Source organism: Microcebus murinus, chromosome 8 (assembly GCF_040939455.1).
Source record: "Microcebus murinus isolate Inina chromosome 8, M.murinus_Inina_mat1.0, whole genome shotgun sequence".
Lineage (NCBI taxonomy): Eukaryota > Metazoa > Chordata > Mammalia > Primates > Cheirogaleidae > Microcebus > Microcebus murinus.
The window spans coordinates 16,363,959-16,389,440 of record NC_134111.1 but is presented as its reverse complement, the minus strand read 5'-3'; the positions used below and the strand labels follow the sequence as shown (position 1 = coordinate 16,389,440).

Sequence of the window (25,482 nt, the reverse complement as noted above, 5' to 3'; positions counted from 1 at the left end):
CCCTGAGTATAGATAGTCTTGTCTTGGAAATAAGTTCAGCTTATCAGCTACTTCTTAAGATTGTGCATAACACCAGGCTGAAGGAATCCAAGTTCCCAACACAGAAGGACTTTGCTGACCTTCAGCAGCCAGGAAGTAACCAGAGATGGAGGAGTTGTCTGTAACCGTGATCTTTGTCGGGAGATAGAAGAGGTGATGCCTGTAACAGCTCCAGGCCACCTTGGACAAATGAAGAATTAGTTGTTCCTTGGGCTCTAAAAATAGCTGCAAATGTGAGCATGCTGAGTATTTGGCTTTCCACAAGACACCAAGACATGGTGGAATCATTTCTCCAAGTCCCATTTGGGTGTCGGAGACAGTATTGGATAACCACATTCCAGGATAAGGCAGCGCCAGGGATTGCTGGTGTCTGGTATAATCAGTGTCCATCGCTCCTGTCCTTCCACTCGGAGCATCTTCAGCTCCCGACTCTCCAATATCCCACCACTCTTAGCACACTGTGTTGGTGCACTTTGCAGCTGATTTTCTAGCGTGCTCAGCGGTCTTCTGCAAACTATAATTTACAGTTTGTCTCAGAGAGTTGTTGTACCCCCACAGCTTAATGAGACTGGCACACCATGATTATTCCTTTCATTTGTAATTGGGAATACAAAAGTCTTAACAAACACTGAATGGGTATAGTCTGAATAAGATTATTATTCCAAAAAGACGTCCTTTATTATAGTTGTCAATGTAAAATGCTTAAATTGGTATCAGTTCTGCGTAGTTGGCTAATATTCAAGTTAAATATTGTTCAACAGCCTTCAAACATGACACTATGTAAAGCCCGCTGAGTCATCATTTTTCTATAATGAAGTGTTGGGGCCTGTTAAAATAGAATATATAAAGTCAGAAGCTAAATTTTTTCTAAGAGAACTATAGGAATCTTAATATTTTGCCATTCTTTAGATTTGTACCATTTGATGTAATAGCCACTAGCCATATATGTAGCCATTTTAAGTTAATGAAAGCAACACAAAATTAAAAATGTATTTCCTCAATCATGCTAGCCACATTTTGAGAGTTGAAATGGCCACATATTCTGTAGAGTCATGCATCACTTAATGACAGGGATATGGCCTGAGAAATGCATCAGTAGACCATTTTGTCATTGTGGGAACATCGTAGAGTGTGCTTACACAAATGTAGATGGTGTAGCCACTACACACATAGGCTATATTGCATAGCCTGTTGCTGCTAGGCTACAAACCTGTACAGCATGAACATGTTACTGTACTGAATACTGTAGGCAGTTATAACACAATGGTAAGTATTTGTGTACACATAAAAATATGATATCAAAGATAAAAAATGGTATATGTATTGGGCACTTAGCATGAATGGAGCTTGCAGGACTTCAGGTTGCTCTGGGTAAGCCAGTGAGCAGGTGGTAAATGAATGTGAAGGCCTAGGACATCACTGTACACTACTATAGACTTTATAAACACTGTACACTTAGGCTACACTGAATTTACTTAAAATTTTTTCTTCAGTGATAAATTAACCTTAGCATACTGTAACTTTTTAAATTTGTAAACTTTTAAATTTTATTCAACTTTTTACTCTTTTATAATAACACTTAGCTTAAAAACACATACAGCTGTATGAAAATATTTTCTTTATTTATATCCTTATTCTATGAGCTTTTCTCTATTTAAATTATTTTTTACTTTTTATACTTTTTTATTAAAAACTAAGATGCAAATATGTACATCAGCCTAGGCCTACCCAAGGTCAGAATCACCAGTGTTACTGTCTTTCACATCTGGTCCCTGTGGAGAGTCTTCAGGGAGCTGAATCAGAGCTGTCATCCCCTGTGGGACACCTCCTGAAGGACCTGAGGTGCTTCTCCTGAGGCTGTTTTACAGTTAAAAAATTTTTTTAAAAAAGGTTTTTTTTAATAAGTAGAAGGAATACACTCTAAAATAATGATCAATAGTATATTTACTTATGTAAGCCATAACATAGTCATTTATTATCATTATCAACTATTATGTACTATACATAACTGTATGTGGTATGTTTTTATATTACACACCAACACCACCAAAAACACATGAATAATTGCTCTACGATGTTATGTCAGGGGCGGGGCCACCCTCAGAATTTTTCAACTCCATTACAGTCTTATGCGACCACTTTCATATATGCAGTTCATCATTGACCAAGACATCATTCTGCAGCACATAGCTGTAGATTCTATATCATACATAGATGATACATATTCCTTCATCACACAAACATATATGTTCTGTATAAATATTTCCTTCAGCACCGCTCTGTTGGGCAGTGCTGCTTTAGATTACTGTAATGGAAGTAAATTCGGGCCATGTATTTGACAGAGCACTGACTTCGTGTTCAGATCATTGTAGACTTATCTCTTCAAAGTGGTAGAGAATTGTATGAATAAGCTACTGTTGGCTACAGGTAAACAAAAAAAGCCTGAACTGCCATTATTTACATGATAAAGCCATTATCATCTTATAGAATTAAAAGTCTAGAGGAAGGCAAACATGAAAGAGGTGTGTAGCAGCTCAGTAGCATTACCAAAAGCCCAGGCTTCTTTTCTCTATCTATTCGACCAGATTGCTGTGTTGGCTTTTTGTCCTCATGTTTGTTGCCTCTAGTTGCAAACTGATTCCCAACACTCTAGGCGTCCCGTCCCTTTTGAGACAAAATTATAAGGAAGAGTAAAAGCGTTCCCAGAATCCCCCCAAACACTGCATCTTCTGTGTCACTGGTGAGGAATGGATCACACAGCCAATCCTAGCTGCAAAGGATGCTGGGAAAGTAAGTATGTTGCTTTCCGGCCTCCATTGCATGCAGTAGCAGAAAGGAAAGGGTTGAGAATATTTCCTGGCTAGCCAGTCCTTAGGATCGCCACAGACCTTCTAGAAAGTTCCTCCATTTTAAGAGTGAATGAGACTCAACAAAATAGAATGGCTATCTATCTTAATTCCACAAAACGGGCCAAGAATATATTGTCTTGCACCCTGATAATCCCAGTGTTCTTCACTTTGTCTAAGCTAAGTGTTGTCATAAATTCTACAATACTTATAATATATTTCCAGTAGCATCAACTGTGCAAATCTAAATAAATTCTTCTTTCAACCAGTACCAGCTAATGTCTTGGACAGAGAAGAAAAATTACGAAAGTTGTGAACTTGAACATTTGCATTTGTGTGGTTAAGGGTAATCATGTTAGTTTAATCAAACTATTATAAGTCCATTATAAAATAAGATATTGTTAACTAAACCTCTGTATTGGAATTCAAAATTTATGACCAAGTAAAATAATGCAACTAGATTTTTGTCTTGAAAATTGCCCTAATAAATGACTGACTTCCATGTTAAACAAAGCAAACAACTAGACTAATAGAAGGATTAACACAGTGATCACAACCACCATATTTCTAATTATTCTTTCCTGCTATTTAACTATGATACATTTGCCCTATGTATTATACTAATTGTCTACAAAGGCTAAACAACTAGTAGGAATTCAAATACCATCCATTGTCTTGTATCAAAAATATCAGCCAGTGATAATCAAATATAATTCCCTAAATGGAGACAGTGTATTTGGAAATTCTTGAAATAAGGAGAAAATGTCTTTTGAGGCATTTGAGGAAGAATACTATTGAAGCAGAATCCAATAGTATTCACATAAACAAGGATGCATTCCTGAAGTAAAAGATGTATGTTATTTTCCCAAAACCTAAAAAAGTTACAAAGGACAACCTGTCCAGTAGTTTAACAGGCAAATGCCCCAGTGCCCCATGGTTGAATGAGATCTGTTTACTTTCTCCCGTTGTCTGGGTTTACTCCTAGCCTCTTCTGAAGGAGCCAGGAGGGTTCCTACTACCAGAGTACAGCATGACAAGGGACATGGTCTAGTCCTGATGGTGTGGTTTTTCTTGGATAACTCTGTGAAATTGCCTTGGTGCTCTCTTCCCTACCCCAGGAAGTAATATTGCCTCTAAGGGATCCTATCATCCCGTTCTATTGTCCTTCTTCCATTCCTTCCCAGAGTGGCTTGTCCTATCAGCAGCTAATGTCTCATGCAGGAGGATAAGAGGTGCTCAGTAAGTACCTCTGAGTGACTTAACTCTGTAAACCAGTGGGCATTTCCCTTTTCCCAGGGTGTTTCATTTCTTTATCCTTTACCCTATCCTAGACCTAGGCTAACTAATATGGTAAAGTAACTCATGTCCTTGTAGTAATGGATTAAACAGTCACCTTTAGGTGACATATTTGTATTGTAACAAGGACACAGGCAAAGTTTTACCTTTAGTTAAGAGGAACTCTTGGGAGCTGTAAGTTTTAGGCGCTCAGAGTTCTGGTTTGAACAAATCATGGGATGAGGAAGAAAGAACAGGATCAAGCCTACTCCAGACAATGAACAGCACAAGAAGCAGTGCCAGGGGAGAAAAGAGTTGTCCTGTGGCATAACCCTACCTTTGAAAAGTGGGCTGCCCTAAGGCTAAGAACAGAGACATGGCTATGTTGAGCCAAATAGAGGAGATCTGGAGCACCGTGTGCAGTGGCCATTCTACTCTGTAATATACAGACTTTATTCTTGTAACCTTGTATGCTGGAACCACAGAGCATCTAATTCACAGTAGCGATGTGCCCAGTCTGCAGTTAGGAAGAGGAAGAAGGGATAAGGCATCACATGATGTATAGGCATTATTATCAAGGACTCTACACCAAATACAAATGAAAGTCGGCAAATGCAGCAGCTTCTTCACCCAGCAGAAGAGAACAGGCCTGGCCTGATGCCAGACTGTTTGTGGCTGGGGGTGTTCTTTTCTCAGGAAAGGGAAGATTTCATAGACTCTGCAGTCAAATACTTCACGTATGTAGAGAACAAGAAACAGGATCTAGGCACATATCTCATCTGAATGAAAAGAGTTCTGGAACCTACATTATTATATCAAAGTCCGAATAGAGTATGCTCAGCAGTAGGTATCCATGCATGGATTCTACCATTTGAATTCTCCAGACCACATTTAATTTTAAATCCAAGACTGGATTTCCCTAACCATTAGTATCAGTAGAACTAGGTCCAGATGGGAGTGAAAGAAACCCTGAAATACAGTGGTTTCAATAAGAATAGAAATCTCTTGCTGTCACATAAGGAAGTCCAGAGGGAGGTGGACCAGGCAATGCCAGACTCCTATTTTGTCCTTCTGCTTCATGTGGTTTACATTGCCCCATATGATTTTCATTTTCAAGGTCACTTCATGGTCTAAGATGACTGTTGTAAAACCATCCCTTATGTCCACTTCCCAACAATCAGGAAGGAGGAAGGGGTGATGAAGGACATGGCTTATCCCTTTAAGAGCACTTCCCAGCAGTTGTTCTATCCCTTCTGCTAATATCCTATTGGTCAATACTTATCACATAGGATGGGAGATATTATTTCAGGCAGATGTCAAGTATCCTGGAAAACAAAGAGGTTCTCTTAACTGAAAGAAGAAGAGAATGGATATTAGGGGACATCTAGCATCTCAACCTGCCGCCAGTCCCCTACCACATTTATTTCCTTCTAACCTCAGCTGATCTGTGCTAAGAGAACACAGACAAATTTTCACTGTCATTTAATAAAGCCATAGGCAAACAAATTTGGAGAGTTGTTGGGAAAGCTGTAATTAATTTCAGTGATTTATGCATAGTTCCTCTTTTGCATAATCTGAACCATCACTGGTCTGTGTGCAGTTAACCTTGAGTAACTTTTTGAGAAAACATATTGAACTTGGATTAATTTCCCACCACCGTATTTATAATAAATATGCAATTGGTCACCAACAAGGTATGTAGAAGTTCAAATAAATCTTTTGTGGGATGCACTGTGTCTAGAATTTTCCTCTCTCTAAAATTAAAACAAACAGGACAGCAGGGCTTCTAGTATTGTGACTAGCAACCCATTAAAGTCCTTGAACATTTTCTGTCTTATTTCAAGAATAGGCTGGGTGCGGTAGCTCACGCCTGTAATCCTAGCACTCTGGGAGGCCGAGGCGGGCGGATTGCTCGAGGTCAGGAGTTCGAAACCAGCCTGAGTAAGAGCAAGACCCCGTCTCTACTATAAATAGAAAGAAATTAATTGGCCAACTAATATATATAGAAAAAATTAGCCAGGCATGGTGGCGCATGCCTGTAGTCCCAGCTACTCCGGAGGCTGAGGCAGGAGGATTGCCTGAGCCCTGGAGTTTGAGGTTGCTGTGAGCCAGGCTGACTCCACAGCCCTCACTCTAGCCTGGGCAACAAAGCGAGACTCTGTCTCAAAAAATAAAAAAAGAATATTACTAATTTTCCTCATTGAGACAATTGGAAGAAAGTTCTAGAAATTTATTATGGAGGGAATGGCATTCATATTTCAAGTAAAATTAAAGCATATCTCAGCTAATTGACCAGACTCTCACAGCTTTTTGCGTGGAAGGCCATTTGAGTCAAATGTCACACTTTGAATAGCATGCCAACATACTTAGGCTTAATTATAGGCAGGGAGAGTTATTGGTGATCAAAACAAAATGTGGGTGGGGAGTAGAAATTTTCTCAATAACAACTTTGGTAGATTTTGTCTTATAGACTACTAACAGACTGGCACCACACTAAAAAATCCTTAGATAATAATGCCCCTGAATAGGGAATAGGATGGTGTGGTTTCATATGATTCAGATTCCACAGTAAAACTTCCCAGGATGATTTTGATTCTGCGTTTCCAGGCATATGTAATGACACCTAACAGGTTCTGTAGGGCAGTAGCTTGGGCAAGGAGATTCCTACTGTGGCTGCACTGAAGTCACCCACTAATAACTGGCCCAAAGTGATAAACTCCAAAGGCAGCCTGAAATGCGAACTCTGCTGCCGTGAAGTTAGACCCACAGAAACAAGACCCTGTGGGGTCCTTCTGACCAAGGACTGGGAATAATAATATCAATTTCCAACCATTGAGTATCTAGGACTTCTCAAGCCCTGTGCTTTTAACGTTTGATGGCATCCTCCTTGTTTTTCATTCCTTCGCATCCAGTTCTCCGGTTTTATCAACTGGCTCTTCTGAGTGCTTTCCTCTCACTAATAGAGACGGTCACCAGATAAAGCTTTGGTCTGGATTTGTGAGCATACTGAACCCTAGTCTGTGACTCCCTTCCTCTTTCTTTTTCACTAGAGAGAATTATGGAGTTGAAGTTTGAAAGTGTGGCTTTTTTTTTTTTCTCCTATAAAATATTTACTCCTATAGCTTGCACCAGGGAGCTATGTTCTACTTATTTTAACAAACCTGTATTGGGCATCTTCTGCAAAGCATGCCCCGTGTCAGATGCTAGGGATATGGGAATGAATAGGACGCGCTATCTGCCCTCTGTGAACTGCAATCTAGTAGGGAGGCAGAGAAGCAAACAGGTAATTCGAATAAGAGAGAGGTGTGCTCTGCATAGATGGGAGGGCCCAGATCAGGGTGCAGAGCCCACTTCTGGTGGAGCTGGGAGTGTTGGGTTTTGCCTGTCAGTAGAAACCATGCGTGAGAGAGTAATACATGGAAGTTTAAGAGCATTTACCATTTAGACCAATGTTTCCCAAACTTTGCACATCAGAATCACCTGGGAAGCCTCTAAAAATGCTGATACCAAAGTCACACCCTTTACTAATTAAATTACAATGTCTAGGGTTGGGAGCCAGGCATGAGTAGTTCTTAAAGATCCCCAGGTGATCCCAATGGGCAACAAAGTTTGGGAACCACTGTCCTAGGGGATAGGATTTCTTGAGCAAAGGAGAGACAGAGATCCTCCAAGTCAAGGGAAACAGCATGAGCCCAGGCCTGGAGACAGGAAGGAGCTTGGCGCACACTGTTGGGGAGGGCAGTTGGTGAGACCTCAATGTAGCTAGAGTAGAGGGTAGATTTTGAGGATGAGGTACAGATAGGGTTGGATTTGTAGGATGGGACGAGATGGTGGAAACCTTGAATGCTGAGCTTAGGTATTTGAACTTATCTTTACAGACAGCACATAGACTGCGGAGATCCTTAAAAGAAGAACAGCATGATAAGAAATGGGCATCTGAACACAATGATGCTCACATTTAGACTTTTAAAATAAAAATGCATCTTCATTTTCTCTCACTTGTCTTGGGCCAACCAAATGCACCAGTCACCTTCATCCTCATGAAATACTGTTTCCTTATCATTGATGTGCTGTGATAAATAGAGTCATATATTCATGTAAAAGGACCGACAACCAGGAATATTTAAGGGTTGCCAAAGGGCTCCCTACCTGAAAACAGCTCTCCTGCCAGCCCATCCATTGCCCATCCACTGATGACTTCTTTGAGTGAAGGCCCACCTGTCACTTGTTATGATACAGGTGGTCTCTAGAAAGGGCACATTCACACTAAGCATCACTGGCTGATAGAAGCAGTGCATTTCTCAGATTAGCACCCCCGGAACCTTATAAGAATGAGCCACAGGGCTGGTATATGTTCCTGCCAGGGAACTGAGAAGTGCAAGAAGGGAGTGTCTGACATCTAGGAAAGATAAAGGTGGTGTGGTAGAGATCAGGAAGCTGAGCTGCCAGGGCCAGAAGCAGATGTGCAGCCCCAGGGGGGTGGCATGAATTAACCCAGGGACCTGAAGGGGAAAGGCCTCACTGAACAGGTGATCGTGGGACACATTAAGTAAGTTTTGCCTCCCTCACCCTATTTTCCAAAACCTAATGCTCTGAAGTACAAGGTTGGGGAAACTGAAAAAGCTATACAGAGACCTGTTTTTGTACACTTCCCAAAGGCAATCAATTCACTTAAAGCAAGTGTAAGCATTGACTGTAACTTATGGCATATTGAAGAATAGGTGAGTGGACCTCAGCCCAAAAACCTGAAAGCTGCCCAGTGTGACAGATAATTCTGAATGAAGTAAGACAGTGATAGATATTATACCACTTGTCTACTCCTTAGTAAGAGCTTACTATATGCTGGGTACTGGCCTAGGTGTCTCATGTATGTTGCCCTGTTTTATCTTCACATCAACCCTGCAGGTTAGGTATGATGGTCACCATTTGCAGGTGAGAAAATAGATGTTCTGAAAGGTGAGGTACCTTGCTTAGCAGTCCACTAAGTCTGTAGGGGACCCATCATCCAAACCCGTAGCTGCGAAGTGAAGTTAAATAACCTGCCAAGAATTCTAAATGATGACTGGGTATTTTTTGGATCAGCTTTCAGGAAACAGAGACCAAGGGTCCTTTCAGTAGGTTGTTGGGCCAGGGGTTACAGACTCAGATAAGTTCCTGGGTCAGTGAGTGACACCGGCCAGGCTTGACATGCACATGCATATGTCATATGAGTGATCTTGAGGAATGTAGAGAACATGACCCATCCCAGGGAGGCAGCCCCAGTTGTCAGCACAGAAGAATGGTAGCCCTATGTAACAAGTCTGTCCATTTTTCACCAGAAGCCAAAAATTGAGATTTTTATGTGACATATGATATATTCTTAAATGTGGGCTTAGTTCAAAAAATGAATCTTCAGGGATTTCCTTTTATCTGGCAATATGTCAAATTTGAATTTCAAATTCCTTTCACAGAATGCCACACCTAAAAGTATAGGATAAAATATAAAAATCCTTTTATTTCCTTAAATATATGGCTGAGCTGCAGGCAAAGAATTCAGCAGAGGCTAGAAACAGCAAGAAAGCTTGAATCCATAGAGGCAAGGGAATGCCATAGCCAGCATTTGCCCACTGAGTATGAGATAGTTGCTGGTGACTTGGAGCTAGGGTGACCAACTGTCCCATTTTGCCTGGGACTTTCTTGGCTTTATCACTGAAAGTCCCACATCCTGGGAAACTCTTCAGAACTGGACAAACTAGGACAGTTGGTCACCCTACCTGGAATCTGGTTTTAAGGAGCTAAACTGTTGACATAATAAAAGACAAGGGCCTAAGTAGGGTGAGATGTTAGATCAAACACACACATACTCCTCCCCAGCATAAAACTGGCCAAAAGGCACTAGCTACAAACCCACCCTGCAGAGGAAGACTTTGGGGATAAGTACCTGGGGAAGTAGCTGGGGAAGGGGGGAGGGTAAGAAAATGTCTCCTTTCAGGATTGTCAATCATTAGCTCACACTCATGTGGCTCTGGGACCTAATTCACTCTTTCTCTGTGTCCCCTACATCTCCTAGTTTGAAATTTTAAAATGGTCCCAGTTGTATTTTTAATACTCTAGAAAAGAAACAGGGAATAGATGAAAAAAGAATGGCAGAATGTTATTTTTTTCTAAAAGCTGGGCAATGGGTATATGAGGATATATTACACTGTTTAAGTACATTTGAAATTTACCAGAATGAAAAGTTGTTTTTTTTGTGTTTTTTTTTTTTTTTTTTTTTTTTAAAAAGCAGACTCAGGTCAATACTTTCTGGAATCCGGCAGAACCCAGCTCAAATCCTCTCTTGAGGCACCCACCTAAACTTTACATACAAATAAAGTTCCAAGGAAAATTAACTCACAACAGAAAATCACTAAAAACATCAGGGGGAAAGATGAGTTATTACTGAGAAAAAACAAGACTCTATAGAATGAGTCCTGCAAAGACTAGAGAATTAGGAATTATCCAGTAGAGAATATAAAAATATTTAGTATATCTAAAAAAAAATTGGAAATGGAAGTTAACAAAGGAACAAATGAGTGGTCAGATTTGAAAAAAGGACATAATAGAACTTCAAAAAATTAAAAATTGGTAGATAGTATTTATCACAACTGAGGAGAGAACTACTGAACTAGAAGACAGAGTTGAAAAAAATTTCACAAAAATACATCACAGAGAAACAAGGAAGTAGATCATATGAAAGAGAAGTTAAGACCCATTAAAGAAGTGGTAATAAAATCCACATACATCTAATTGCAGTTCCTAAAAGAACAGAATGAATAGGGTAGATATTGTACTAAAAGAATTAATGACTTAAGAATTTTTGAGAATTGAAGAAAGTTACCAATCCTTAGATTCAAGAAGTCAAATTAACTCTAAGCAAAATAAATAAAAAGAAATCTACATTTAGACACATGTTGGTGAAGATGCAGAACACTAAAAATAAAGGAAAGATATTAAAACAAATCAAAGGGAAAATACAGATTACCTAGTAAGGAATGACAATTAGAATGGCAGTGAATTTCTCTGTGGTAACAATGCAAACTAGAAGGCAGTAGAATTATATCCTCAGGGTGCTGAGAGAAAATGATTATCAGCCTGTGAGTGAATACTCAGTGAAACTATGCTTCAAGAAAGAAAGTATAGACATTTTCCAAAGCTAAAAAAAATGAATTTTCTACCACTAGATCCTTACTAAAGTAACTTCTAGAGAGTTTACATCAGACAGGAGAAAAATTATCTCAGAAAGGTCTGAAATGCAAGGTGAACTGATAAGTAGAGAAAGTGGTAAACATTCTATGTATAAAAATAAAAGTAATTTATAATGTATATTACTAAATATGTCAATGAGAAATAAATCCTGAGCAATAATAAAACTGGAAATGAGCTGGAAGAGCTAGTTAACAATTAATGTCCTTATATTGTTGAGGAAAAGAATTAATATGTTAGTTTGGTAAGTTATATATCCATGTTAAAATTTCTAGGTTAACTACTAAAAGAATAGAAATAAAATATAAAACTTCCAGACTAGTAGCAAAACTAGGGGGTAAATGAAATAGTAAGGGGAAGCAACTCAATCCAAAAGAAAACATGAAAAATGTGAAAAATATAGAAAAGCTGGACAAGTAGAAAGCATGAAATAAAATGCTAGCAATAAATCTGAATATATGAGGATTTATCATCATTATAAATAGACTAAAATCTTGAGTTAAAAGACATATTAGTAAGCAGCTATAGCTGTTTAGACTTAACAAAGATAAACATAAATACACAGAGATGTTGAAAGTAAAAGGAAAGAAAAGAAAAATAAATATCACATAATATTAATGAAAAAAACCTGGTATAGCTTTATCAATAACAGACAAAATAAATATATTCTAAACAAGAGATTTTTGAACTGCACTCATCAATGAGTCATGAAATCATTTTGGTGAGTTACTGCTAACAAGCATTTGCTTGCTGTTTGCTTTATTTTTATTTCTTTTTTTTTAATTAAAATATTGGCGTGTTGTACAAGTAGTAAGAAAAAATATTGTGACATTTTGGTTACATTTTTATATAGATACACTTACAAGGTGTACCGATTTATGATGTTAAACATTGATCTATTACTGTGGATAATAATCTAAAAAGTTTGAAAGGCATGACCCTAGGAAAACCCTTGGCAAACATGTCAGGAAATATATACTACAGTGATGGTGGCAGCATTGTCTTAATAACAAAAAATGGAAAATAACCCAAAGTTCATCTACAGTAGAAATGATAAACAAGTATTAAAATATTTATATTATGGAATACTGTACATTGAAAATTAATGAACTACAACTATATGTACCATCTTAGATTCATCTCAAAAACAATGTTGGTTGAAAAGGGCCAATTGCAATAAAATCCATATAGTATTTGTATAACGAGCAAAACTAGACAGTGTAGTAAAACTAAAACAAACAGCAAGTTCATGAACAACATAAAATTCATATCAAGGGGTAGTTGTGGTTGAAGGGTGTGATTGGAGAGGGGACACATGAGTGGCTTAAAAACATGGTTAGAGTTGTTAAGGTTGGTTATGGCAGTGATGATTTATTAAATATAGCTCTTTGTTACTATGCATTCCTGTATTTGTGCATTTCACAATTTTTTAAAAAGGTAAAAATAAAAAGACCATCCAAAACAAAACAAAACCTGTCTGTGGACTGCATGGGCCTTCAGTTTGCCCTTGTGATCTGTGTTTCCCATCCTCTCCTGCCTTCCTCTTCGTCCCTAGCCTTAGAGCAGCTCATTGGCCCCTCCAGAAGAGCAGTCAGCCAGGAGGAGAGAGGGAAAGAAAGGAACACATCGCTGACCACAACCATAAAGTTACTGATCGTCATTCTGAAGACAGCAGGTGTCAGGGGAGGAGTTTAGAACTAGAGGTTGTGGGCAACACTTGGAGTTCAATCTCTTTGTCCTCCATGTTACCACAGATAATTCCGGATTGACACGACATTCTAAATAGCTTGAACTGTCTGTGGTTTGAGTGCTGTTAGAAGTTCTTATGGCTGAAGAGAATAAAAAATTAGTGGTTGAAAAGCAGCAGTGACTTATTTAAAAAACAACAACAACAACAACAAAAACCTAGCCATAGGTGACTTGCAGCTTTTCAGAAACCCTATAGCTTGGAAGACAAGACCCCTATTGTAAGGACTCAGACATACATACTTAATAAAAATCCACCTCAGGGATTGGGCTCCAGACCCTCAGTCCTCCGGGTTTCCCAATGATGTGTCCATTAACTCTGGCACATTTGAGAAAAATACATTAGCTTGAGAGAAATGTAAAATGCCGGAACGATAGATCAAGTGAGAACTGTGGCAAATTGTGGAGATTAAAACTGAGTTCTTTAATGAAATGTGTGACTGAGAATAAACGGTCGGAAAGGGATCTTGCAAACAGGCGGGCTCTTAGCTTGAATGAATCTTTAAACAAGAGATGTTCCAGAGAAAAAGAGAATAGGGTATAGACGAAGAAAAACTCGTGTATCAGTTTCCAGTAAATCTATTACAACCTGGAGCTGATGTGGGTACTTTTTCATGAGTCATAGACATGCAACCAGGGCTTACTGCTTCTAAAGAGAAATCGTCATTTTTTGAAAACGGTAGTGCCTGAGAAAGTAACTTATCAATGTCAGTCTTAATTTCTTTCATCAGCCTATTGATAGAATGTGAGGAGAGTCATTTAGCAGTCATCTTATCACTGGGACAGTGTCTGCTCCACTCATTTTGCACAGGATCAGATAAAAGGATGATGTTTGCTTTATCTTTGCTTTGCCACCCTTGTGCAGCTAAAAGCTTTTCCGGAAGGAGGAAGAACAAGCTGAGAGGTTACCAGGTTATGAAACATTGTTACAGCCAAGCCCGGAGCATTGAATCAATTTCCAATATGTTTCTTATGTAGCTAAAACCTATACTCTGGAGATGTTATTGTTTGATTATAAAAGCTGGAGGAATTTGAAGAGAGACTTACATGCCATTGTGATAAACAGTCTCTGTCTGTAACTCAATTGTGTCAACTCTGAAACAGAGGGAAAATATGCTTTAAGGTGACTTTCTGCCCATTTGAAACCTAGCCATGTGTTTTGCCTTCAGAGCCCATTTGGAAGGAATCCTGTGTGTACAAGAACATATTTGGAGTGGGCATTGGCCGCCTCGCTTGCAGATGAATGTGTTGCGTTTCCTAAGATGTCATTTCCCCTTACCAGTGACCCAATCGTCAAAATGTTTCCCTGATGTCAAAAGCATTTGTGTATAATTCCACTTTAAAACGTGTTTAAATGTCAGTCCCTATGCAACCCACAATTAAAAAAAAAAAAAAAGTACTTCTCATATTTTGCATTATAATTGTGTCAGGTTTTTTTCAAAGGAGACTTACAAGTGGTAGGGGGGAGATAGTGTACTGTGGTAATGAATGTTGGGGGCAGTGGGGGTTGGGGGAGGCCAAAGTACAGTTTGGGATTTATCCTTGGTGCAAAACGCTCATCTCTTCGGCCATAAGAGGGAAGGCTCGTTCTAGACTCTCTATTGCTTTTTTTCTGGCCCAAACTTGTGAGACTTTTTGAGGGAGTTGGGGCTACTATGTGAACTTCAAAATATCAGTCCCTGTCAAGTTCCCGCTTTCCATGAATCTTTGGGAAGACAGTGTTTCAGTGCTGGGGTCTGAGCAGCTAGAAATTTGCAAAGTTTATCCAGCTATTTCTGGTGGATAAATTGAGACCTTGTCTATAACAGTAGTGTTACCACCATGTATTTGCCTGGAGTTTTTCATTTTTGAGTGTACTTCTGTTGATCCCCCTCGACAGTCTCTCACAGCCTGGGTGCTGTAGTGCATGGCCTTCCTCCAGTTCCCCCTTTTGCCGAGGTCCTGAGCAAGTTCCTGAACCTGTTTGAGCCTCCATTGCCTCACATGGAGCTAATACTAATACTATTAATAGTCGAAGCATATGGAGAGTGTTAAATGTATTTTTACATATAAGTGCTTGATACCATTTCCAGGCACTCGCAGGAACTCAATTGTTGGTCTTCATTGTTGTGATAATTATTATCATTAAGGAAGATTGTCTAATGTAGAGGTAGCTATGGCTATCATCTTTCTGAATGATAAGGAAGGTAATACATGATGTCTTGTCCATAACTCACCACAAGGTGGTGACAGGATTCATATTGAAGACTAGAATGCCTGAATGATGATGGACTTGGTCTTAGAAATTCCTGGCTGTAAGCCTCACATGTGGTGAGAACCTGTGCCTGTTATCAAGTATGGCACCCCCCCACACACACACATTCTACAAACAGACCCTGGCTGCAACCTCCAGGCATATGCAGTTTTTCACCCCGACCTGCTGCCTGTCCACTGCCTTCATCTTCTTCCCCCCAGACTATCCGCATGTCCTGGTGTTGCACCCATTGGATACATTCCAGTCAGTAAGAAGGAGCTACTGGGAAAAACTCTACCTTATCCACAGGTAGAGGCCAGCCAGTTTCATTTTCTGCTGCTCAAACCACAAGGCACAGCCATAAACCAATTTCAGTTCAGTTACTAAATATTTATTAGGCATTGACTTCATTCCAGGCGTTGTGCTGAACCTAGGGATATAAAAATGGAGACTGCATGGGCTCTGGATTTGATGAGCTCATCTGATATGATTCTGAACCAGCTCCCTTATTTACATCTTTTTCTTAAACCTTAGTTAAAGATTGAATCACTCTTAAATCCTGACTCAATAATGGATTCTACAAAAAGTTCAAATTTCCCTGGCCTATTTTTTTAAAGTTTCCTTGAACATTACCAAAAGACTTGATGTCTATGGAGAATCCTGTCATTGTAAGTAACCAAGAACTTAAATGCCTTACTAGTTCTTAAATTATATGAACTTATTCTTCTTGACGTGCTGACAAAGACAAATAATTTCTTTAAAACAGATGGCATGCAGAGCTGTTGTTGAAATGTCAACTCTGCTGCTGTTTATGTCCTCCTTCTTCAAGGAGATATTTGCATGTTGGATTTACCTGAGCATTTGGTCTGCGGCGCAGAGGAGTTGGAAAGCTTAGCTGGGTATTACTCCCTAATAACCTCCTTAGATTTTACAGTAGGTATGATAATGACAGATGATATAACCGTGACTTTATTTTTGATGACTACTCAACCCATGTGCATTATTGCTTCCTTTACCAAAATAGTAGGGTGGCTTTGTTTAATTCTGTACAGTGTTATTCAGGGTTATAATTACATTTACAAGTCTAGTTTGGGGATATCCCAGAAGTACACCCTGTGACAAGGCTTCAAGGACAAGTAAATTATCAGCAAGTATAGGAAAAACCAATATAGGAAGTCAGACAGGAAAGAGAAACCAGTCAGTTAAAGGCATATTATCATGCCACCACCAGGACTAGCTATGTAATTTGCACAGCTCAGTGCAAAATAAAATGAAAGGGCTCTTCTTGAAAAGTTTTCAGAGTTTAAGACAGCAGCAGCAGGGTAACTGCAGAGGCCACAGGCACATACCCCCAGGCTGGCTACTGCTGTGGGTGACAGCAGCTTAGCCTGCAGGAAACTCTGGCATATAGAACCTGAGCCTCAGAGCTTTCCCACTAGAGGAGTGAGAGGGCTGGGTATTCATCTCCAGCTCTCATCACTGATTAGTCCAGGGCTGCTTCTGGAGCTGCTACCTTCAGGCATAGATGTGGTTACTGGCAGTTGGACATTCTTCAGTATTAAGGCCCCACAGAGGTGAATGGGCCACGATCAGTGCCCAACATGTCACCTAAACACCAAGGAACCTCCTGGTATCCAAAGCCAATGACAAGTGTCTCTAAAAGTGAGCACCTCTTTGATGGGGCACCTACTGAAAAATATCCCCCCTTGAAAAATACCTCCCTCAAATCCTTTACTTTTTATCTGCTTCTTAGCCAGCTCTCCAATAATCCAGGATGTCCATCATTTATACAAGTGGAAGTTCTACCACATGCTAAAAATAAGGGAGGGGTGGTAAACCAACACTCCTGAGTTCTTAAAATGCAGACACATTTGGTTTCCAAATATTATGACCCTAGACAGTACTTCTCCACCCTACCCTTCCCCTAGCCTCTTTTGCCTCATCTGGGAAATGGATTTGGAATTATTCTCAGTCTTTTTCCAAAAGATTTGAGAAGTCTACATCAGAAACATATTGGGGAAGAGGTTTTGAAACAACAGTTTCATTCCTAAGTAATAACAATGTCTCTTAAAGTGTGTGTAGAAAGAGGTAGTAGCAAGGAGGCTTTCTTAAGTTCATTTTAAATTGACCGTCTTTCATTGTGTATTTGTTTGAAAGAGGTAGAAAAACTGTGTTTGAATTAGGAAATGTTTTCCCCTCGTCTTGCCCCATTATCATCACTCTGTGCCACAAATACCATTTCCTTAATTAACTGTGATGGTAAAATTTATGTGGTAACTTGATTGGGCCATGGGGTACCCAGATATTTGGTAAAACATTATTCTAGGTATTTTTGTGAGGGTGTTTTTTGATGAGATAACTTTTAAATTTGTATACTGAGTAAAACAGATTATTCTCCAATATGTGGTGGGCCTTTATCCATCCAATCAGTTGAAGGCCCAGATAGAACCCAAAGGCTGACTGTCCCACAAGTAAAAGAGAATTCTTTTTCCGGCGGTCAGCCTTTCAACTAGGACATGGGTTTTTTCCTGTCCTTGTACTCAAACCAAAACATTGGCTCTTCCTGGGTCTCCAGCTTCCTGGCGTTTGGACTAGAACAACACAGGGGTTCTCCTGGGTCTCCAGCTTCCTGGCTTCCCCTGAAGATCTTGGGACTTGTCGGCTTCCATATCATGTGAGCCAATTTCTTATTTTTTATATATATATATATACACTTCCAAATATGAAGAACTGAGAGTGTGGTACTAGCAGGGCTCCTAAAATAAAGAGCTGAGTTAGAGCATGGGAAAGGATCATGATAGGAGAGTAACCATGGTGAGGAGGAGGAGGAGATGGGGAAGCCAAGAAGAATCGTGATGCTGGAGGCCATATCAGAAATGTGTAGAGCTAAGCTTGGACATTTTATTTGTGAACAGAGTTGCTGGGAAGTAGAAAGGAAAGCTACAGTGACTAGCATTGCTGAAGGTGGGATTAAGCAGAAGGCCAAAGGTAGCCAGAGAGCTTCAGGGTAAAAGGCTGAAGATGTCTTTGACAGGTGCAAAAGTTGGTTCTGTTTTTCTGGAAAACCCCCGACTTATGCAATTACATATAATTGGATTTAAGCAGGATGATTAGACTATCAACTAGAGGAAGTTGTACTGCTGTCACCTTTCCAGGTTTGCTTCATCCAGGCCAAGGAAAACTAAGCTGATAAACTTATCCTATAAACAGGGCAGGGGGTGGGTAGAGACTGTAGCTGCCAGGATTCAAACACCGGACTACCCACATCATCACCATGTATGCAAAGCAGTGCAGTAGGAGGCCTAGGGAAACCCCAGTTATTAATAGCTTTTCAGTTTAGCCCTCTGGACTCGGGTGAAACAAAGCTAGACGTTTTTACTTTTTAAAATGAATCTGAATTCAGAACTCATTTTGATGTCTGTAGAGGTGACCTTCTTCATGGAGCTATATGCTTTCCTCAGATGTGCTCCCCTCATTCCACAGGGACCAAAGATGACCGAGGTCTGTGTGTGGGAAAAGGGCCCAAGGCCCCTGAAATCCACATGCCTGCACACGGCATATATATTCACTACACAGTAGTGGATCCCTATTAGAGAGAATTTGTGTTTCAGAGCAAAGCCCCTCTAAGAGCAAAAATGATGACCGCAGGCACGCATGAGGCGCTCCTGCTGGAATCAGTAGGAGCTGCTGTCCGTATAGATAATTGCGCTGACTGGCCAGAATTGAGGATGACAATTAGCATACTGTGCAACTCACACATTGCTCTGCTCTGCAAGATGACTGAGCTGCCAAGGAACCCAGATGAAATGGCCTCTTTCTCCCTCAAACTAGCATGTCAGGGATTCCACAGTGGATGGGATGCTGAGCTGAGTTTGCACCAGGTCTTCCTGTGTAGATATAAATTGTATAGAATGTCGTAGTGAAAGTGCCAGGCAGAAGGGCCATCCACTGTGTGTGGGGTGAGAAATCCCCACTGTTCACCAGCCCCTACACGTGAAAGCAACATCCGGGAGACATATGTGCGTGTACCTGCCTCCGCTTCGTTAATTGCACAGGGATCCTTGAATCCAGAAAGGCTTTGCATCAAGCATCTGAACCCTGCCAAGTTTCGTGAAGGGTCCAGGACTATGGAGGCCATGAAGGAGGAACAGAGAGAGGCCGTGGGCACGTGCATTGCTTCACAATGAATCGCACCCTTTAGTGAGTTTGTGTTTACAAGGATACTAGACTCTGCATACAGGGTGGAATTCTGCAGGCATATGGAATAGAAGGATCTCTGTTTGTGTTGCTATAAAGGAATACCTGAGGTGGATAATTTGTAAGGAAAAGAGGTGTATTTGGGTCACGGTTCTGCAAACTACACAAGAAGCATGACGCCAGCACCTGCTTCTGGTGAGCTCAGGCTGCTTCCACGCATGCCAGAGGCAACGGGGCGCGGGCAGCACGTGGCGAGAGAGGAAGGACGAGAGGAGGAGGTGCCAGGCTCATTTTAGCAGTCAGTTCTCGTGAGAACTATTGCTCATTACTGTGAGGATGAGAGCACCAAGCCATTTATGAGGGATCCCCAACATGATCCAAACATCTCCCACCAGGCCCTTTTGCAATGTTAGGGATCAAATTTCAACATGAGACTTGGTGGGGCCAAAACAAACATATCCGAAGCCATAGCAAGAAGCTGAGATGTATTCTTCAGAAACAGATGGGCTAGGTTGTGTCATTCAGAGTGAAGTTTCTCCTTTGCCCTGCACATTTAAGCAGATTTAACTGTCACAAACCTTTGAAGCTCTAGCACGTTCCACTCTGCGGTAATCCTCAGGACCCCACAGAGGGACTTGCACAGCCTCTGCCTAATTCTCCCCCTCTCCTCATTTAGCTCCATCCTTAATTCTTTCCATGTCTGCTTGGGGCTCCCCCAGTGTCTTGTGACTTGCTTGCGTTTGTCAAACACATTTTCAGCCTTTTACCCTGAAGCTCCCTTAGCTGCCTTTGGCCTTCTGCTTAATCTCACCTTCCTCAATGCTAGTCACTGTAGTTTTCCTTTCTACTTCCCAGCAACTTTGTTCACAAATAAAATGTCCAAGATTAGCTCTACACATTTCTGATATGGCCTCCAGCATCACGATTCTTCTTGGCTTCCCCATCTCCTCCTCTCCTCACCATGGTTACTCTCCTATCACGATCCTTTCCCATGCTCTAACTCAATTCTTTATTTTAGGTGCCCTGCTAGTACCTTACTCTCAGTTCCTCATATTGGGAAAAATGGGAGGCCTCTTTGATGCCCTTTTCATCTCTTTCTTCTTGTCTCCGTAAGATACACATTTTCTAAAGAATCAACAGCAAGTTCAATATTATTCAACATACCATGGATATCATTCTCTTGGAAGGCCAAGTTATGACAGTTGTCCTAGATGGTAGCTACACATATTCTTCATAGCATGTTTTTAATTTTTACATATTGGCCTTGGGTTAAAATGGTTGCTTCTCCCCATCAAATTTTCTTTCAAATCTTGTTTGCTTTTCTGAACAGTAAAAAAAAAAAAAATCCAAAAATATATAAGATGCAAACTTAAAATGCAAGGTCAGAGGTGCTAAACTAATTCCTGAGCCTTCACCTCTTTCATATAACTTCCGTAGCTTTTCAGAAGTCAAAATAATGCACCATAAACAGAACTTGTCATGAAACCACTATGCATAAGTTTCAGTTACAGCTTTGCCTGTTATGAATTAAGCAAATCTTTGCTTCAGTTTTCATATCTGTGATCTGGGTACACTGACTTCTGCCTTCCCCGACTCAGAGCATGATTGTTGGGAGAATCAAAGGAGGTAAATAAAGGACATGGCACCATATTTTAAATGTAAAATGGGTCCAAAGTGCAAGGGACTCCTTTACACCAGCCTCTGGGGCTCTAGAAGATATCAAAGTCACAAGCATCGCCCAGCCAGTTCACTCTTATCATTCCTACTGGAACTCCAGTTGAAACATTGCCCTGTGTAGCAAAGCATATAGTTGAGGATTTTTTCTATTTCATTTCTCTTATATATCTTTTAAGGGAAAAGATGCTACCTTTGTGGCACTCTTGCTTTAAAGACCCAATGGCCATAACCTCTTCTTATTAGGTCTGTTACAGAGAATGAATACAGGTGCTGAGAGCCATGGGGCCTAGGGCTATAGCTTGATAGTGTGTTAATGGTGGGTGTGGAAAAAAAATATTTGAAAAGGACAGTCTTCTTGAACTTAAGGTTATGTTAGAAAGTGATATTGAAGAAGAAGAAAGTCTACATCACACCAAAGAAGTTTTAAGGTATATCAGACTATATATTTAGTTTAAATAATAAGGATAAAAGCCATTAAAAAAAGAAGTGCTAAAAAAAAGCATCCTGACTTGGTTATAAATGGTTCACTAGAGTCCATAATGGGGTGGTAATTGAATTAGGAAAAAATTATAAATACTAGAGGAGGGAGTGTAGAAGACGAGTATATTCTTGGCAACATCATAGAATTTTGTCTGAAGAGGGACAGTAGGGTAAGGGCGTCCTGGTTGCGGAGCAGCAGAAAGCACTATGGATTTGGTGTTAGAAGACCAGGCTCTGAATTCTGGCTTCTGTGTATGTGCTCGTGTCCCTGAGAGATGTATGTTCTCTACGCATTCGTTTTCTTATCTATAAAATGGAGATGATTGCTGAGACGGTAGTGTTGCTGTAAACTCAAAGTAACCACTAAGAGAGAATGTAGCGGGCATTACGGTTGGCTTTCCAAATTCATTTCCACTCCAGAGGTGAAACTTAATTAAGACAATCTTCCCTGCCAGTGCGTGGTTCAGAAATTCAGGCCTGGGTCAGTCAGTGAATGGCATTCTCCAGGTGACATGGATTGGTGTGAGAATGAGTTTATGGCTTTATTTGGCTAATTTCCAGAAGACAGCGTGGTTGGGGACATAGAGTTATGTAGAGTCTGCTCCTCTCTCCCTTACACATGGAGTGTGCAGCTGACTGGTAAGGAGCTAGAACAGCTGCCTCCTACCAATCTGAAGATAAAGATGATACACAGGAGGGCACAGTGGAGAGAACCATGGGGAAATAGAGGCAGAAGCCCTAAATTAAGGCAGCCCTGAAGCTTGCTCTCATTCTGCACTGAGAGACAATATAGTTCTTTACTGTTTCCCATGTGCTTTCCACCAAGAGCATCCTAACTGATTCAGAGTGGTTTGTAAACTGAACACAGAAGACAGTACTGTAACCGTGGAACAATCAATCCTGCAAGCTATGAGGTTTGTACAGACCTCAGTCCAAATCCTGGCTTTCGTACTTACAGCTATAGGCCTGTGGACTAGTTATTAACCTCCTTAACCTCAGTTTCCTCATATGTAAAATGTGCTCATTACACCTTGCATAATGACATAATGCAAGTGAAGCACTTTCCCAGGAGTAAATAGTCAGCAAGTGATACTATGCTGCAGAAATGTAGGGGATGATGAAGGTCAAATGCATTTGCGCAGAGCATGTATAAGCTGCCTGAAAGGTCATGAATCAGTAGCTCTGCTCCATAAAGAGAGCAGAGGAGAGTCTGAGGCACACAACTGGGAAATGAAGGGGTTGTGCCCCACCCTGCTTCCAGGCTAAAGAAGTCCCGGGCTACTGAGTCCCTGGAACTCTCTGATACTGGGGATCCCCAAACCTGAGTGGAACAGGTTGATGAATACAAAGAGCCTGAACTTTGGAGTTAGCCTGGCCCTCTGTCAAGTATCCATTTCACTTTTCAGAGCTTTTCTTTCCTCCCCTGTAAATGAGGACGATATTAACTATTTTCCAAGATTATTGAAAGGGTGGAGGAGCTCACAAAGCCCTTTGTGAGCTCCTTTTATCTGGGATGAAGGAATAGCCCCAGTCTTGCTCCCTGGTGACTTCTGAAGATCCTTCCTTGCCAAAACTGCTTTCAGATGCCTCTGCTGATGATTCCAGGGTGTACCCTGGGAGAGCCTAGTTCCTTCGTTCAGCCATGTTCAACCAGAGTTTCACTTCTGGATTTCAGTAAATCTTTGTTGGCTGGCTGGGTATATAATGTTTAAAAGCAGGTATGTCAAGGCATAATTTACATACAACAAAATTCACCCTTTTTAAAACATATAGTTCAATGAATTTTGGTAAATGTATACAGTTGTTTAACCACTACCCACAATGAAGATGCAGAACATTTTTATCACCCCAAAGTGACCCTTCATGCCCCCTTCCAGCACGTCCTCTCCCAACACCACTAGTCCCAGAAAACCACTGATCTGCGTTCAATCACTATACTTTTGTCTTTGCTAGAATTTCATGTAAATGGAATCAATCATTTTTTAAAGACAAAGTTTTTAATTTTGATCAAATATAATTTATCATTTTTTCTTTTATGGTTCATGTTTTCGTACTCTTTTAAATAAATTCTTGCCTACTCCAAGGTCACAGAAAAATACTCTTTTATGTTTTATTCTAGAAGTTTTGTGGTATTAATAGTTTTGTTTGGGTTTATGCACTAATTTTTGTATACAGTGTGAGGAAAAGGGTAAGGTTCATTTTTCTCCATGTGAATATTTAGTGTTTCTAGTGTCTTTTGTTGAAATACTATCTGTCCCCCATTAATTTACTGTGTCATCTTTTTCAGAAATCAATTGAAAATACATGAGTGAGTCTATATCCAGAATGTCTGTTCTATTCTACTGACCTATATGCAAATCCTTACCCAATACCACACTCTATTAGCATAAAATAGATATAGAATTCAGGTAGCGTCAGTTCTCTGACCTTGTTTTACTTTTACAAGATCTTTGCATTTCCAAATGATTTTAGAATCAATATGTCAATGTCTATTAAAGCAAGCCTGATAATGTTTTGATTACAGTGACATTGAATCTATAGATCAATTTGGAGAGAACTGACATCTGAACAATATTGAGTCTTCTGATGTATGAATATGGCAAATCTCTCCATTTATGTCAGTATTCTTTATCTCCACAATGTTTTGTACTTCTTAGTATACAGGCTTTCCACATATTTTATAAAGTGTATCAATATTTCATCTTTTGATGCTATTGGAAATGGTATTGTTTATTTTAATATCAATTATTTATTTCTAATATATAGTAATATAATTGATTTTTATATATTAACCTTGTATCATATGACCTCGCTGAACTGATTTGTAATTCTCACAATGTTTCGGTAAATTCCTTAGGATTTTCTATAGATATAATTATGCTGTCTTCAGATAAAGAATTATAATTATTTCTTTCTAATATATATATTAGGAAATATATATATAATTCTTTCTAATATCTGTCTTTTATTTATTTTCCTTGCCTTATTGCACTGGCTACAACCTCCAATATAATATTAAATAGAAGTGGTGAGAGCAGACATTCTTAACATGTTCCCAATCTTAGAAGGAAAACATTCAGTCTATTCCTATTAAGTATGATACTATCTGTAGGTTTATTGTAGATGCTCTTTTACAAGTTAAGAAAGTTTCCTTCCATTCCTGGTTTGTTGAATTTTGTCAAGTGCTTTTTCTTGAGGTGATCATATGGCTTTTCTTTTCATATTGATTAAGTTTTGAATGTTAAACGAACTTTACGTTCCTTAGATAAAGACCACTTGGTAAAGGTATTTAATCCTTTTACATAATACTAGAATTTATTTGCTCATGTTTTATTGGACATTTTGCATCCACTTCATGAGGGGTATTGATTAGTTTTGCTATTTGTGGAATCTTTGTCTGGGTTTGGTATCAAGGTAATATGGGCATTATAAGATGATGGGTAAAGGGTTCTCTCTTCTGTTTTGTAAAAGAATTTATGAAGAAATGGTGATTTTTTTTTCTTTCTTATAAGTTTCATAGAATTCAGTAGTGAAAACATCTGGGCCTCTATTTTGTGAAAATATTTTTAACTACAGATTCGATTTCCTTAATTGATACAGGACTATTCAGTTTATCTTTTTTCTTGAGTGAGTTTTGGTAGTTGAATCTCTCAAAGAATATTTCCATTTATCTCATTTGTAAAACGTGTTGGCTTAAGTTTGTTCATATTGACTGGAGGATCTGCAGTGATGCCTTCTTATTCATTCCTAATATTGATAATTTTTGTT

The 25,482-nt window shown here is 39.7% G+C and overlaps 1 protein-coding gene across 1 annotated transcript in view; it reads left to right on the top strand.

Moving 5' to 3' along the window:
• The window catches only part of NCKAP5 (NCK associated protein 5), a 919,491-nt gene that overhangs the window by 824,834 nt on the left and 69,175 nt on the right, over positions 1–25,482 (top strand). The window lies entirely within an intron of this gene.